Consider the following 10,539-nt stretch of genomic DNA (forward strand, 5'->3'; position numbering starts at 1 on the left):
CTTAAGTGAAAAAGTTCACCCCCTATTGATCTCTCGCATAAAAATCCACCAACATATTTGTTTAGAACTGATTTGGACTATTTTTGCTTATAATCACTGCTTGATCTGTGCATATGTCTCTCCTGATTCAGATGAGATTACTTTTTCTCTGAAGAAAGCAATATTATAGATAAAGGACTTGTGTTTTAAACAGCAGCAATGGTTTGAATTTAAAAACATCTTTATAATGTATTTGTTCCATACAAACGTGCAGCTTTTCACTTTAAAAGACTGGATTTGTCTGGATTACTTGTGGATTATTGTGACGTTTTTATCAGCTGTTTGGACTCTCATTCTGACGGCACCCATTCACTGCAGAGGATCCATTGATGATCTAGTGATATAATGCTAGATTTCTCCAAATCTGTTGCAATGAAGAAACAAAGTCATCTACATCTTGGATGGCCTGAGGATGAACACATTTTAATTTTCAAAACTATACCTATAATGGTACGGGTTCTCTTTAATGATTCTTAGTGACAACAGTATTGTTAAAAACATTACTTTTTTAAATCACATTCAAAATCCAAACAAATTTTACTGTCGTCTTTTTAAAAAAAAAAAAGAAAAAAAATTGTTGGCCTCTGGGTTCAGGTTGTTGGTGGAGGACAATAAAGCAGATACCAGCCAACTTAGATGAGCAGCACAAAGTGTCACGCATGCAATAAACGAGGGCTGCCGTCACCTTCACCTCCCCCTCCACATGGCCTTGAGATCAGCAGGGTGATATTTCCAGAGCTGACTACACTGTATTAAACATGGATGCTGGCAAACACACTGCAGTGAAGAGAAAGGGCTTAGTCCTCTGTCTGTCTGAAAGAAAAAAGCGTACGTATTAAATGTTAATAAACGACTGCAAAGACAGAAGCCTGAAGGCATCTCCCTAGAGCAGAACGAGCAAAGCCAATTATGTCCACCAACTCAACCTGCACCACTGGACCATCATGGGAAATTTCAATGACTTGACCCTTCGATTGTCATTTAACTTACACTTCCTTAATGGACTCATAAAATGTATCTTATCTGTTAATGGCCTATTAGTGCCATGAAATAGAAGCTTGAGGGAAAATGCATCTGAATGCACCAGGAAAAAAATGTTAAAAGTTTCTCCCACAGTTCAAACTGAGACATTTACTAAACATAAACATATTTCTAATCAGTTTTTACCAACTAAATAATCACCAACTTACCAATAACATTAGTTTATGGAGTTGTAGGAGAGCCCAGGTTTGTGACATGCAATATTAATAAAATAAAATTATTATTTAACTTTCAATAATAATTATTAAAAATATAGAATGGTTAAATAAAACTACATATGCACAGATGAGCCTTAAATTTGCATGCTTACTACTGTGATGCAGTAAAATATTTGCAGTTAATTCTACTTATTATCACTATTATATCACTATTATATATATATATATATTAAACTATATATATATATATATATATATATATATATATATATATATATATATATAATATATATATATATATATATATATATATTATTTTAACTAACTATAATCTAACTAACAATAATAAAAAGATTTGTCATAAATGGTCTCAAGTGAATTTTTTTGTTTGCTGCAAAATCAGTTATTTTGGGTTGCAATAATCAGTTCAGTATTATAAGTCATAATCTTTTGAAATGAAGAAGGATTTAGAGGATCTGGGATGTGCAGCTTGTATCAGTGTTGCTTTAATAAGTGTTACCTGGAGCAATCTAAACAAATAACCTTAAAAACAAGAGGATGGGGTTGGTGAGATGTGGCCACACTGAATGAATGATTTATAAAAGCTTACAAAAAAGGAGAAAAAAGAAAACAGCACAAACCAGTCTTAACACTCTTCTGGAGTGCATTCTACTTGCAGTGCAGTGCAGCAATTGACTTGTCCCTCCCTAAACTTGCACCTGCGATTGCTACTCGACAATTTGAACCTTCTGCAAGAAAATCCTCATATTACATTCAAGACCTTCTCAGCCTGACAGCCCCTCCAGATGTCTGATGCTTCACACCACTCTCGTACACTTACACTGACACATGCTTCTGCCCAGCGCCATGCTTTGGCCCTGAGATTCAACTGAAAGACATCGTGCTCTTAAACTTGTAAATTAGAGTGCTCTGCTTATGACAGTTTTCATCAGACGCGTCACACTAAACTGTATGTGAAATGTGCTTGATGGTCTTCACTTTGCTCCTGGTGGAGATTATTCCACCCCAGTGGATTCTCTCTCTCTCTCTCTCTCTCTCTCTCTCTCGACCACCCTACCTCTCTATTCTTTCTATCTTTCGTCTTCTCACTCTGCCAGTCTCTCCAGCTTTGCCTTTTTCTTTCAGACAGACGCCATTCTTTGCTCAAGGAAACAGGTGACCCGCTCTCTCATGGCTCTGCCAATCAAGCAGTGAAAGATGTGACAGATTTTTTTCCCTGTAATCTTTTTTTTTTTTTTGGTCATTATTAAATTATTTACAGCGTTTTAACAAGCACTGTAGTTTAATTTAACAGTTTAGTTGTACAACAAATAGATGATAATTTAATATAAAAAACTGCAAACAACTTTGCTTACATTATGAAAGATGCAGGATTTTCTCCACTTTTGACATCCAAAATATAAGAGCTGCGAAAACATAAGAAGGTCTTTCTATCACCGTCCAACGTTTGGCGCTCTTTATTTCGTTGTCTTTTTACCCCATCACATATTTTCATAATCATGATAAATTATATATCATTCGAAAGCTTAAAACCTCAAAATATTTTGAAATTAGACATTGCATTACCATGTCAATGGCACTTTTTTCTTTTGGTGGTCACCTCCCCCTTAGTGGGAGGAGTCATATTACAAAATGTATTACGGTCTTTTAGAATCAAAACTTTTTATAATCTTGACAAAATACATATTGTTGGAAAGGTCTGAGTCTCATGATTCCATATTTGATATAAGTAAAATTGACAGAGAAATTTAGACATTTGCATCAAAAAAATTCAGTGAAGTGTTTGAGTGTCACCCGGTGGCTATTTGTGGTATAATGCCCTAAATAAAATCTCACAGGAACCTCGTTTATTTTTTATTTTATTTTATATCATCTTCAAATTTGGAACATAAATTATTTAGACATAAGGCTTTAATTTAATAGCAATTTTAGAGTAAATGCTGTTATGAAAAATATTTATTTTATATAAAAAAAAATAGTCCAGTGCATTTTTTACAGTAAATTTGTGATACTTTCATATTTTCAATTATTTTACTTCTATAATAATTTAGTGATTGTCTTGTTTAAAAAAAAAAAAATCAGGGGTGACAGTTAAGCCTGTGTTATACTTTCTGCATCCGCAAATCCGCTGGTGTCTGCTATGGTATGTGTGATGTAAAAATCGTCATCGGAGAGTGTGCGTGGAGGCTCTGAGAGAACATCCGCGTGCCTCCCATTTTTTGTGACAGTAGACCCGCATGTCCATTTTTTTGTGTCCGCGGGCTGTGTGTAGGATTCAGTTTCTACTTTTGCTTGTGGATTTGTGAGGTAAAAGAATGTTGATACTTTCAGATGTGCAATAATTCTGGGCAATTGTTTGTTCACATGTTTGTTGTGGAGCGGACCAGGAGCATACGCTTTCAGTAGTAGTCCGGAAGTAGTCCTCATCCGCGCTATCCGTGTACGCTCATGCGGAAAGTATAACACAGGCTTTAAAGGGTTAAGGTGTTTATATGATCTTACACTTCATAGTGCATAACTAGTGTAAGGTCATCCATGTAAACATATTAAAATATTTAAACCGGATAAAGCAAGATTGTTTTAGATGCACCTTTTCATCAATGATTGTTTGACTTGAATTTGTAACAAATGTCACGGAAGGGCTGAGAAATGCATTGCTCGGTGCTCTGCTGGCACATATCTGATGCGAGCCTTTCTTTGATGTGCATATTAGAGCATGCATTAGACCATGGGAGCAATGTTTCGCAGACCGATTCGAGACAAACGGGATCCTAGCAAGCAGATGTGTTCACATTCCTAGTGGGAATCAAGCAAGACTCCACTGACATTTGAGCAGACTTTCACATAAAATACAATTTATAGTAACTTCTTACATTTTACAATCTTTGCTGGAGATGTGTTGTAATTAACGAATTAGTCGGTAATTGCTCCATGCATATCCTGCCTCGTAAACCAATAAGATTGCTATTTTAATTGAAAATAAACAATAAACGACAGCTGCTGGTTTTAAAACACACTCGGTTGATGTTTTAGAAGATTTGAATGCAGCTTGAAGAGTATAGTGCAGTCCATTCAAAGTGGGATATTCCTACTCAATTCCTTTGACTTCCAAACATAAAGGCATTTCATTGTGTGAAGCTCAGAAGATGATAAAGACACGCAAACGCTACTGTTTGCTCTGCAGGTGTTCAGTCATCAACAAAAGACGTCTCCTGGCAACCAAATTGCTATGCACATGTACGATTATCAACAAAGAGCTTCATTTACTGTGTGGCTCCGCAAACGTTTGCTAAACAGATTTTATTGTCATGTCACTTGCATTTCATTTGCCTAAAGTGAATGTTTATCATTAACTATGTGTATCTCTCTGGATATGGCTGTGTTTGCATGTATTTTTCTGCCTCTCACTTTTGTTTATTGGCCAGAACAACTGTTCTAACACTATTTTAATGAAACTCTGTGAAAATCTAGTACACTAAATGGAGCCATTTAGTTTACTAGACAAGTGTCTCATCATTTCTGACTTGGAGTACACACACCATGCTAAGGCCAATTATAGTTTGATTAACTTGTATGCTGGACAAAGCCAGGCTACAATTACATTATCTAGGTCTTTTCATCCAATGTCTTAAAAAAACAAAGGCTGCATTTCCCAAAAGCATTGAATGCCAAAGTAGATAATATAAACCACTGCCACAAAAGGCCTCAATCTACAACCTACTTTAGCTAACAATGCTTTTGAGGAAATGCAGCCTAGACTTGTACAATTTCAATCAGGCTAAAGTAGTCACATTTTAAAAAGACAATTTCATGTTCAATCTGACTGAAATTGAAGTTTTAAAGTTCATATTCTGTAAATGCACTTATTAATCTGTTAACCAGGGCCATTATAAAAATATTAAATAAATAAATACTCAAATAAATAAATAAATTGCTACTTGAAATAAAATAAATATTGGCATAAAATATAACAAATATTTTATTTAATATATATAAAAAGACATTTAATTTCAGCTAGTTGCAACATTTCAAATTTTCAGATTAACTTGATTAAAGAACTAAAACTGAAGTAAAAAATTATAATGACAAAAACACAAAAAACGAAATGACTAAATTTCAACAAAAAATAAAATGAAAACAAAACATGAAAAATCTATTTAAAAAATTACTAAGAAATATAATACCCAATACTCTTAATGATACTAAAATAACATCCTTCCTAACTTTTAATGTAGAATTAAACCTGTTCTGGTCATTTAAATGATCATTTGTCTTTTAAATAAGCCACTGAACATTCGATTTATGCAGTTAAACTTCCCGGTTCATGCAAACTTTTATAGCAACTCATGTAAATGACTACATAAATATCATTGCCTTGAATGGACACTGGACATAGTTCATTATTAAAACTTCATGCATAGGTCTTTCCCTTGATTCACTTGGGTGGCCTTGCGAAAATGGCTTGTAGAGATGTAGAGACTCTCTCAGAGATCTACTTTATGAATAAGCCTGTATATTATCAGAATGATTCCGGCTAAAGGGAACATGATTATTGGAGTACAGGAGCGTAGAGTTAAGGGAAACCTATTTCCTGAATAGATGAACAGGCCGCTCTATTTTATTTTTTTATTTTTTTGGGGCATTCAGGCTCGGCAGATTTGGTGCCTGATCCTGTGCACTTTTTCAAACAGATGGCACACAGAAACACATCATCAAATCGTCAAGCCTGCAGACTGGGAAGTGCATGTTAATTTCTGTGAATAAGTAATTCATGACGAGTTACGTGAGCTTTTGACCTCTGGTGTGTGAGAGCATGTGGCAGGAGTTCTCCAGTAGGCAGCAGAATCCACCAGAGACATGCAGAACAAAGCCATACATGATGGGCAGGAGCTGTCATTTTCCTCCATTCTGGGAAGAGAGAGAGAGAGAGAGAGAGAGAGAGAGAGAGAGAGAGAGAGAGAGAGAGAGAGAGAAATCTGCAATTTTTTTTTTATGAGCATAAGCTATATGTGCTGAAGGAGTCAAGTTATCAGAGCTGTTCTACATAATGCCTGTAATTTTCTTCTTTAACAGCCCATACACAGTAAAATCAATCTCAATTAGCAGTGTTGAATCTTTCATTAGTTGGCACTGTCCATTAACAGGGTACAAAATTAGGTCAGAAACTCCTAAAGTATTGGTTTTATTTCAGCAAATTATCATTTAAAAAGTGTTGCCTTTAGAAAATCTGGATCCTCAGGAGGTCAAACTTTTTTTTTTTTTTTTATTAAAGTGAAAATTTTTAACATCTTAATCACTTTATTTTTATTACAAAATAATATAATACAAATATAATGTATTTTTTTTAAATATATTTAAAAAATATTATTATTTATTTTACTTTAAAACCCCTATTATAATAAAAAAATATATAATAAATTTCTCATAAAACACACAATAGACAAAAATTTAGCATATTCGCAGAACATGTCTATAATACTGAGGGATGATCCTTTAAATATCTTTATTGGGAGGAAAATGTCCACATCCTGAAGTCTCCAACACCTCATTCTCAGGCTTAACACTCAAGAACTGAACTTAATGAATGTAAAGCAGACATATGTGAGACTGTGTGAATCGTTGGGAATTGAGTGAAAGATCCCTGTGAAAACCTACTATAAAAAGGCTCTGGATAATCTTTCCATACTGTGCTACGCTTTATAAAGGTTATTTTCGGTTCTCTGCAGCACCATATTTCTTCTTATCAGGAACCATATTTGCAGTTTAGGGTTCTTGAGTTGCTCAGATGTTGCTCTTTCATAGCTTCATCTCAGATGGGTCTCCTAAAAATCTGTAGGAAAAAAATAAAAAGAGACACCATTGAGACTGATCACTGACAACTGATGTCTGACAGGACACTCTTAAAAATAAAGGTTATTTATTGGCATCTATGGTTTCATGACAAACCTCTGGCATTCATGGAACCTTGGTGGAATGTTCTTTATATTATATATATATATTATATATACATATATACATATATACATATATATATATGCATTAAGAAAAAATTATTCTTTTAACAACCTTTAACTTCCCACTTGATTGTATGGAAAACAGCAACTTGGACTTTCATTGCATTTTCTGTTTCACAGAAGAAAGTAAAACAGGGGCAGAGCAACATGAGGGTGAGTAAATGATGACAATTTTCATTTTTTTGGTGAACAACATCGTTTTTTCATGCACTGGTCAATATTGAGATTTTGGCCTATTTCGTGTTATAAATAGCCCAAAATATTGGGCTTTTTGTAAAGTATTTTTTAGATTTGTTTTAAGTGTTTTTTCATTGCACTTACTGAAAAGTAGTTTTTGTTTATATTTTATATGTCATTTTATTCCAAAAAAGATTCATTTTCTGGCTGTTGACAGTACTTTCTGATTCATGAAATAATAAGAGATACTGTATCTAAATACCCTTCTGTAAAAAACCTTTGGCTCTAATATGTCAACAACATGAATTTTGAACCTGGCTTTATCCAATGTTTATTAATTTTATGCAAATAAGTGCATATTTAATTAGACACTGCCTAATTTGCATATTTTAAACATTTTTAATACATTTGTAATACAAAAAAGGAAATATTGTGATGTCAATTAGTTAAAAATTCATACCCTATTGACCTCAGTTGTCTTGCCTTGAAGCACACTGGTGCTTTTCTAAAGAAAGAAAGAAATCAAAAGTGTTACGCTATGACAGTCTTTTGGATTCTAATCCAAGCATTTGTGGGTTCTTCTCTGTAGGGTGTGAGAAGCAGGTGGGATGGGGGAGGCTGGATGTGATGGTTTGGTCATGTATCCTTGCAAATTTTTCCACTCAGTGTCAGTGGGCTGTAAAAACGGATGCCCCAGCCCAGGCATTTCATCCCATAAATATTTTATCACATGAAGCATCTGTAGACAAGTAAGGGTTGAAAAAAGTAAAAAAGAAAGAGATGGACGTGATTAGTATTCTGCTTGCAAGGACCCCCCTCCTAGATGAAGTGATGAGGATTGTTTTTCATGATTAGGTAGATGTTGTGAGTTTTTAGTTTGTGATGTTTTTTTAGATGTATTGACTGTGTACAGTCAGTTTTTCACAGAACATCAGGGGGCCGCAGAATTCCACACGGTCTTTTCTCACACATGGACCGGCATTATCCAAAACAAATTGGACAGTGCATTATGGTGTCAATTAGGAAACCAAACACTAGACTTTCTTCTGAAGATCACTATGGCCAATATTGTTTTATTTGAGTGTCTCCTACCAGTTCTGCGGACAATAAGGACTCCCAGACTAATCTTGATCAACACATTTGGAGATTGGCTGTGAATGGATGAATGCAGATATTTTGAGATCTTTAATGATTTGTCATTTGTGGGATTGCAGCAAGCGCTAATCTTGATCAACACATTCAGCCCCTGCTCTTTCTGTCTTTCGACCTTTTTCCTTTCTGTGGGCATCTTCCTTAATTGATGGGGGCGAGCACTATTTACAAAACACCTGAGGCCTCTAACGTTATTTTAGAGCTGCCTGGCACTCTAGTCAATGGCAGCGCTTGCCCTGGGCACTCTGTTTTGTGATTGTTTTATGTCTTGGTTTTTTATTTCCTTCGTCTCTTTTGTTTACGGATGGGGATTGCTTTGTTTAGTTAACCACAGAGTACTTAGAAAGCATCGGTAAGTGCGGCTGACCCTGAAGACTTGTTGCTGTGTTTTGCATTTCTTCCCTCGAGGAGATAGGCAGTTTTCTTAACTCTTGGTTTAAGTGGTAGTTTAAAAAATTCGATTAGCTCACACAGTCCTTATTTAGGATTTGTTTAAACTACACTTTTTTGCGTTTTTTCTATTTTTGATTACGTTAAGTTACCTGTATAATAAAACTTTAACTTTTTGTTCCCTGGGCCCACTGTGGTGGTTTGTGTGCCTTTATGATGGCTTTCTTATGTTTGGCCCCTAAACAGGGTCGTAACATAAATGTGGGGGCTCGTCCGGGATATGAATCGCTCGCCTTTTGTTTGAAGAGTTACTTTTTTGTAGTATGTTTTGTTACTTAATGCTTTTGTTTGGACTGCTATAGTTGTTTTGTAGAATGCTTTGTAATATTTATAATATTTATGCAATGCTACTTTTGTGTTTTGTAGTTTGCTTTAAGAGATATTGAGGCAATTCTACACTTGTGTCTTGTAGCTTGCTTTGTAAGTTGATGCATGCTACTTCCTGCTTTGTTTGGTAGCATCTTGTGTTTATTGGCATTTTTCTACTTCGTTTGTGTAACTGTAGCATGCTTTTGTATTTGATGCATGGCTACTTTGGGAAATGTCCCTTTGGCTGCATTTAGTATTTGAAAGGTGGGAGTTTTTGCTGTTTTTTTTGTGCAAACCTACTTTTGAGTGGCCATGGCTGGTGGTGTTTCATGGGGTAAAGTTTTCGTGTATTTGCTTATTTTGTATGTTACAGTAGGTTCTAACTACATTTTTGGAACCTTTTGTAAGGAAGTGATTGATTTGTAGTTTTTTTTTTTTTGCTTATTTTGTAGGTTACCGTAGGTTCTAACTACACATTTTTGGAACTAGTGTAAGGAATTGATTGATTTGGATGATTTTTTTGATATGGCAGTCTCCTTCATTAGTACAGCTTTAGATTATTATTAACAAGCAGAACTTAAGTACTCGCAGATGTGCATAAACCTGTTTTGTGGTAGTGTTAAAGCGACCGTGAGACATTTTTCTAGAGTATTAGAAGCAAAAGGCATCTTCAGGTGAGCCTGCTTCAAAAAATAAAATTTTTGAAAACTAGTCAGTTGATTTGCATAAAGACTCATTTGTTGAGAATTCGCAGACTGTGTAGTCAACGTCAAATTTCAATTTGAAGAGCTGAAGGGTAAAGAAAAACATTGTAAGTGACAGGGCTGATGAAATTTATTAACTGGTCAGGGCAGGAAACTGGAGAGTGGGAGCAACTCCTGCGTTTGGGAAATTAGAACTGATCATTTACACACAAACAGCTGGTAACCATTGAAGCTCGTGCTGACCATTACGCTGTTTGTAAAAACATTCGTGTTGGTCCTTCCCTTTATAGAGAAGGATTATTGGAAAGATAGTTCTCATCATTGCGAGTGTAGTTTGGTAACTTTGTTGGGCTGAGTGTGTATGGACCTTACTGCTTCAATTGCGCTTAACGGGTATTGCTCAAGTTTGTTCTTTACCTTCGACCAGATTTTAGATCGAGGCTGTTAAAAACTGCAATTCTAAGATGCCCATGA

At 35.2% G+C, this 10,539-nt stretch overlaps 1 long non-coding RNA gene across 1 annotated transcript; it reads right to left on the minus strand.

The window, feature by feature from the left end:
- Nucleotides 1–752: 752 nt before the first annotated feature.
- LOC122135511 lies at nucleotides 753–7,360 on the minus strand. Its single transcript, XR_006153555.1, has 4 exons — nucleotides 7,326–7,360; nucleotides 6,915–7,089; nucleotides 6,056–6,167; nucleotides 753–848 (listed from the first exon to the last, which is right to left on the minus strand). It is a non-coding gene; the product is annotated as an uncharacterized LOC122135511 (long non-coding RNA).
- Between the last annotated feature and the right edge of the window lie 3,179 nt (nucleotides 7,361–10,539).

The sequence above is a fragment of the Cyprinus carpio genome, chromosome A24, assembly GCF_018340385.1.
Source record: "Cyprinus carpio isolate SPL01 chromosome A24, ASM1834038v1, whole genome shotgun sequence".
In the NCBI taxonomy this organism is placed as follows: Eukaryota; Metazoa; Chordata; class Actinopteri; order Cypriniformes; family Cyprinidae; genus Cyprinus; species Cyprinus carpio.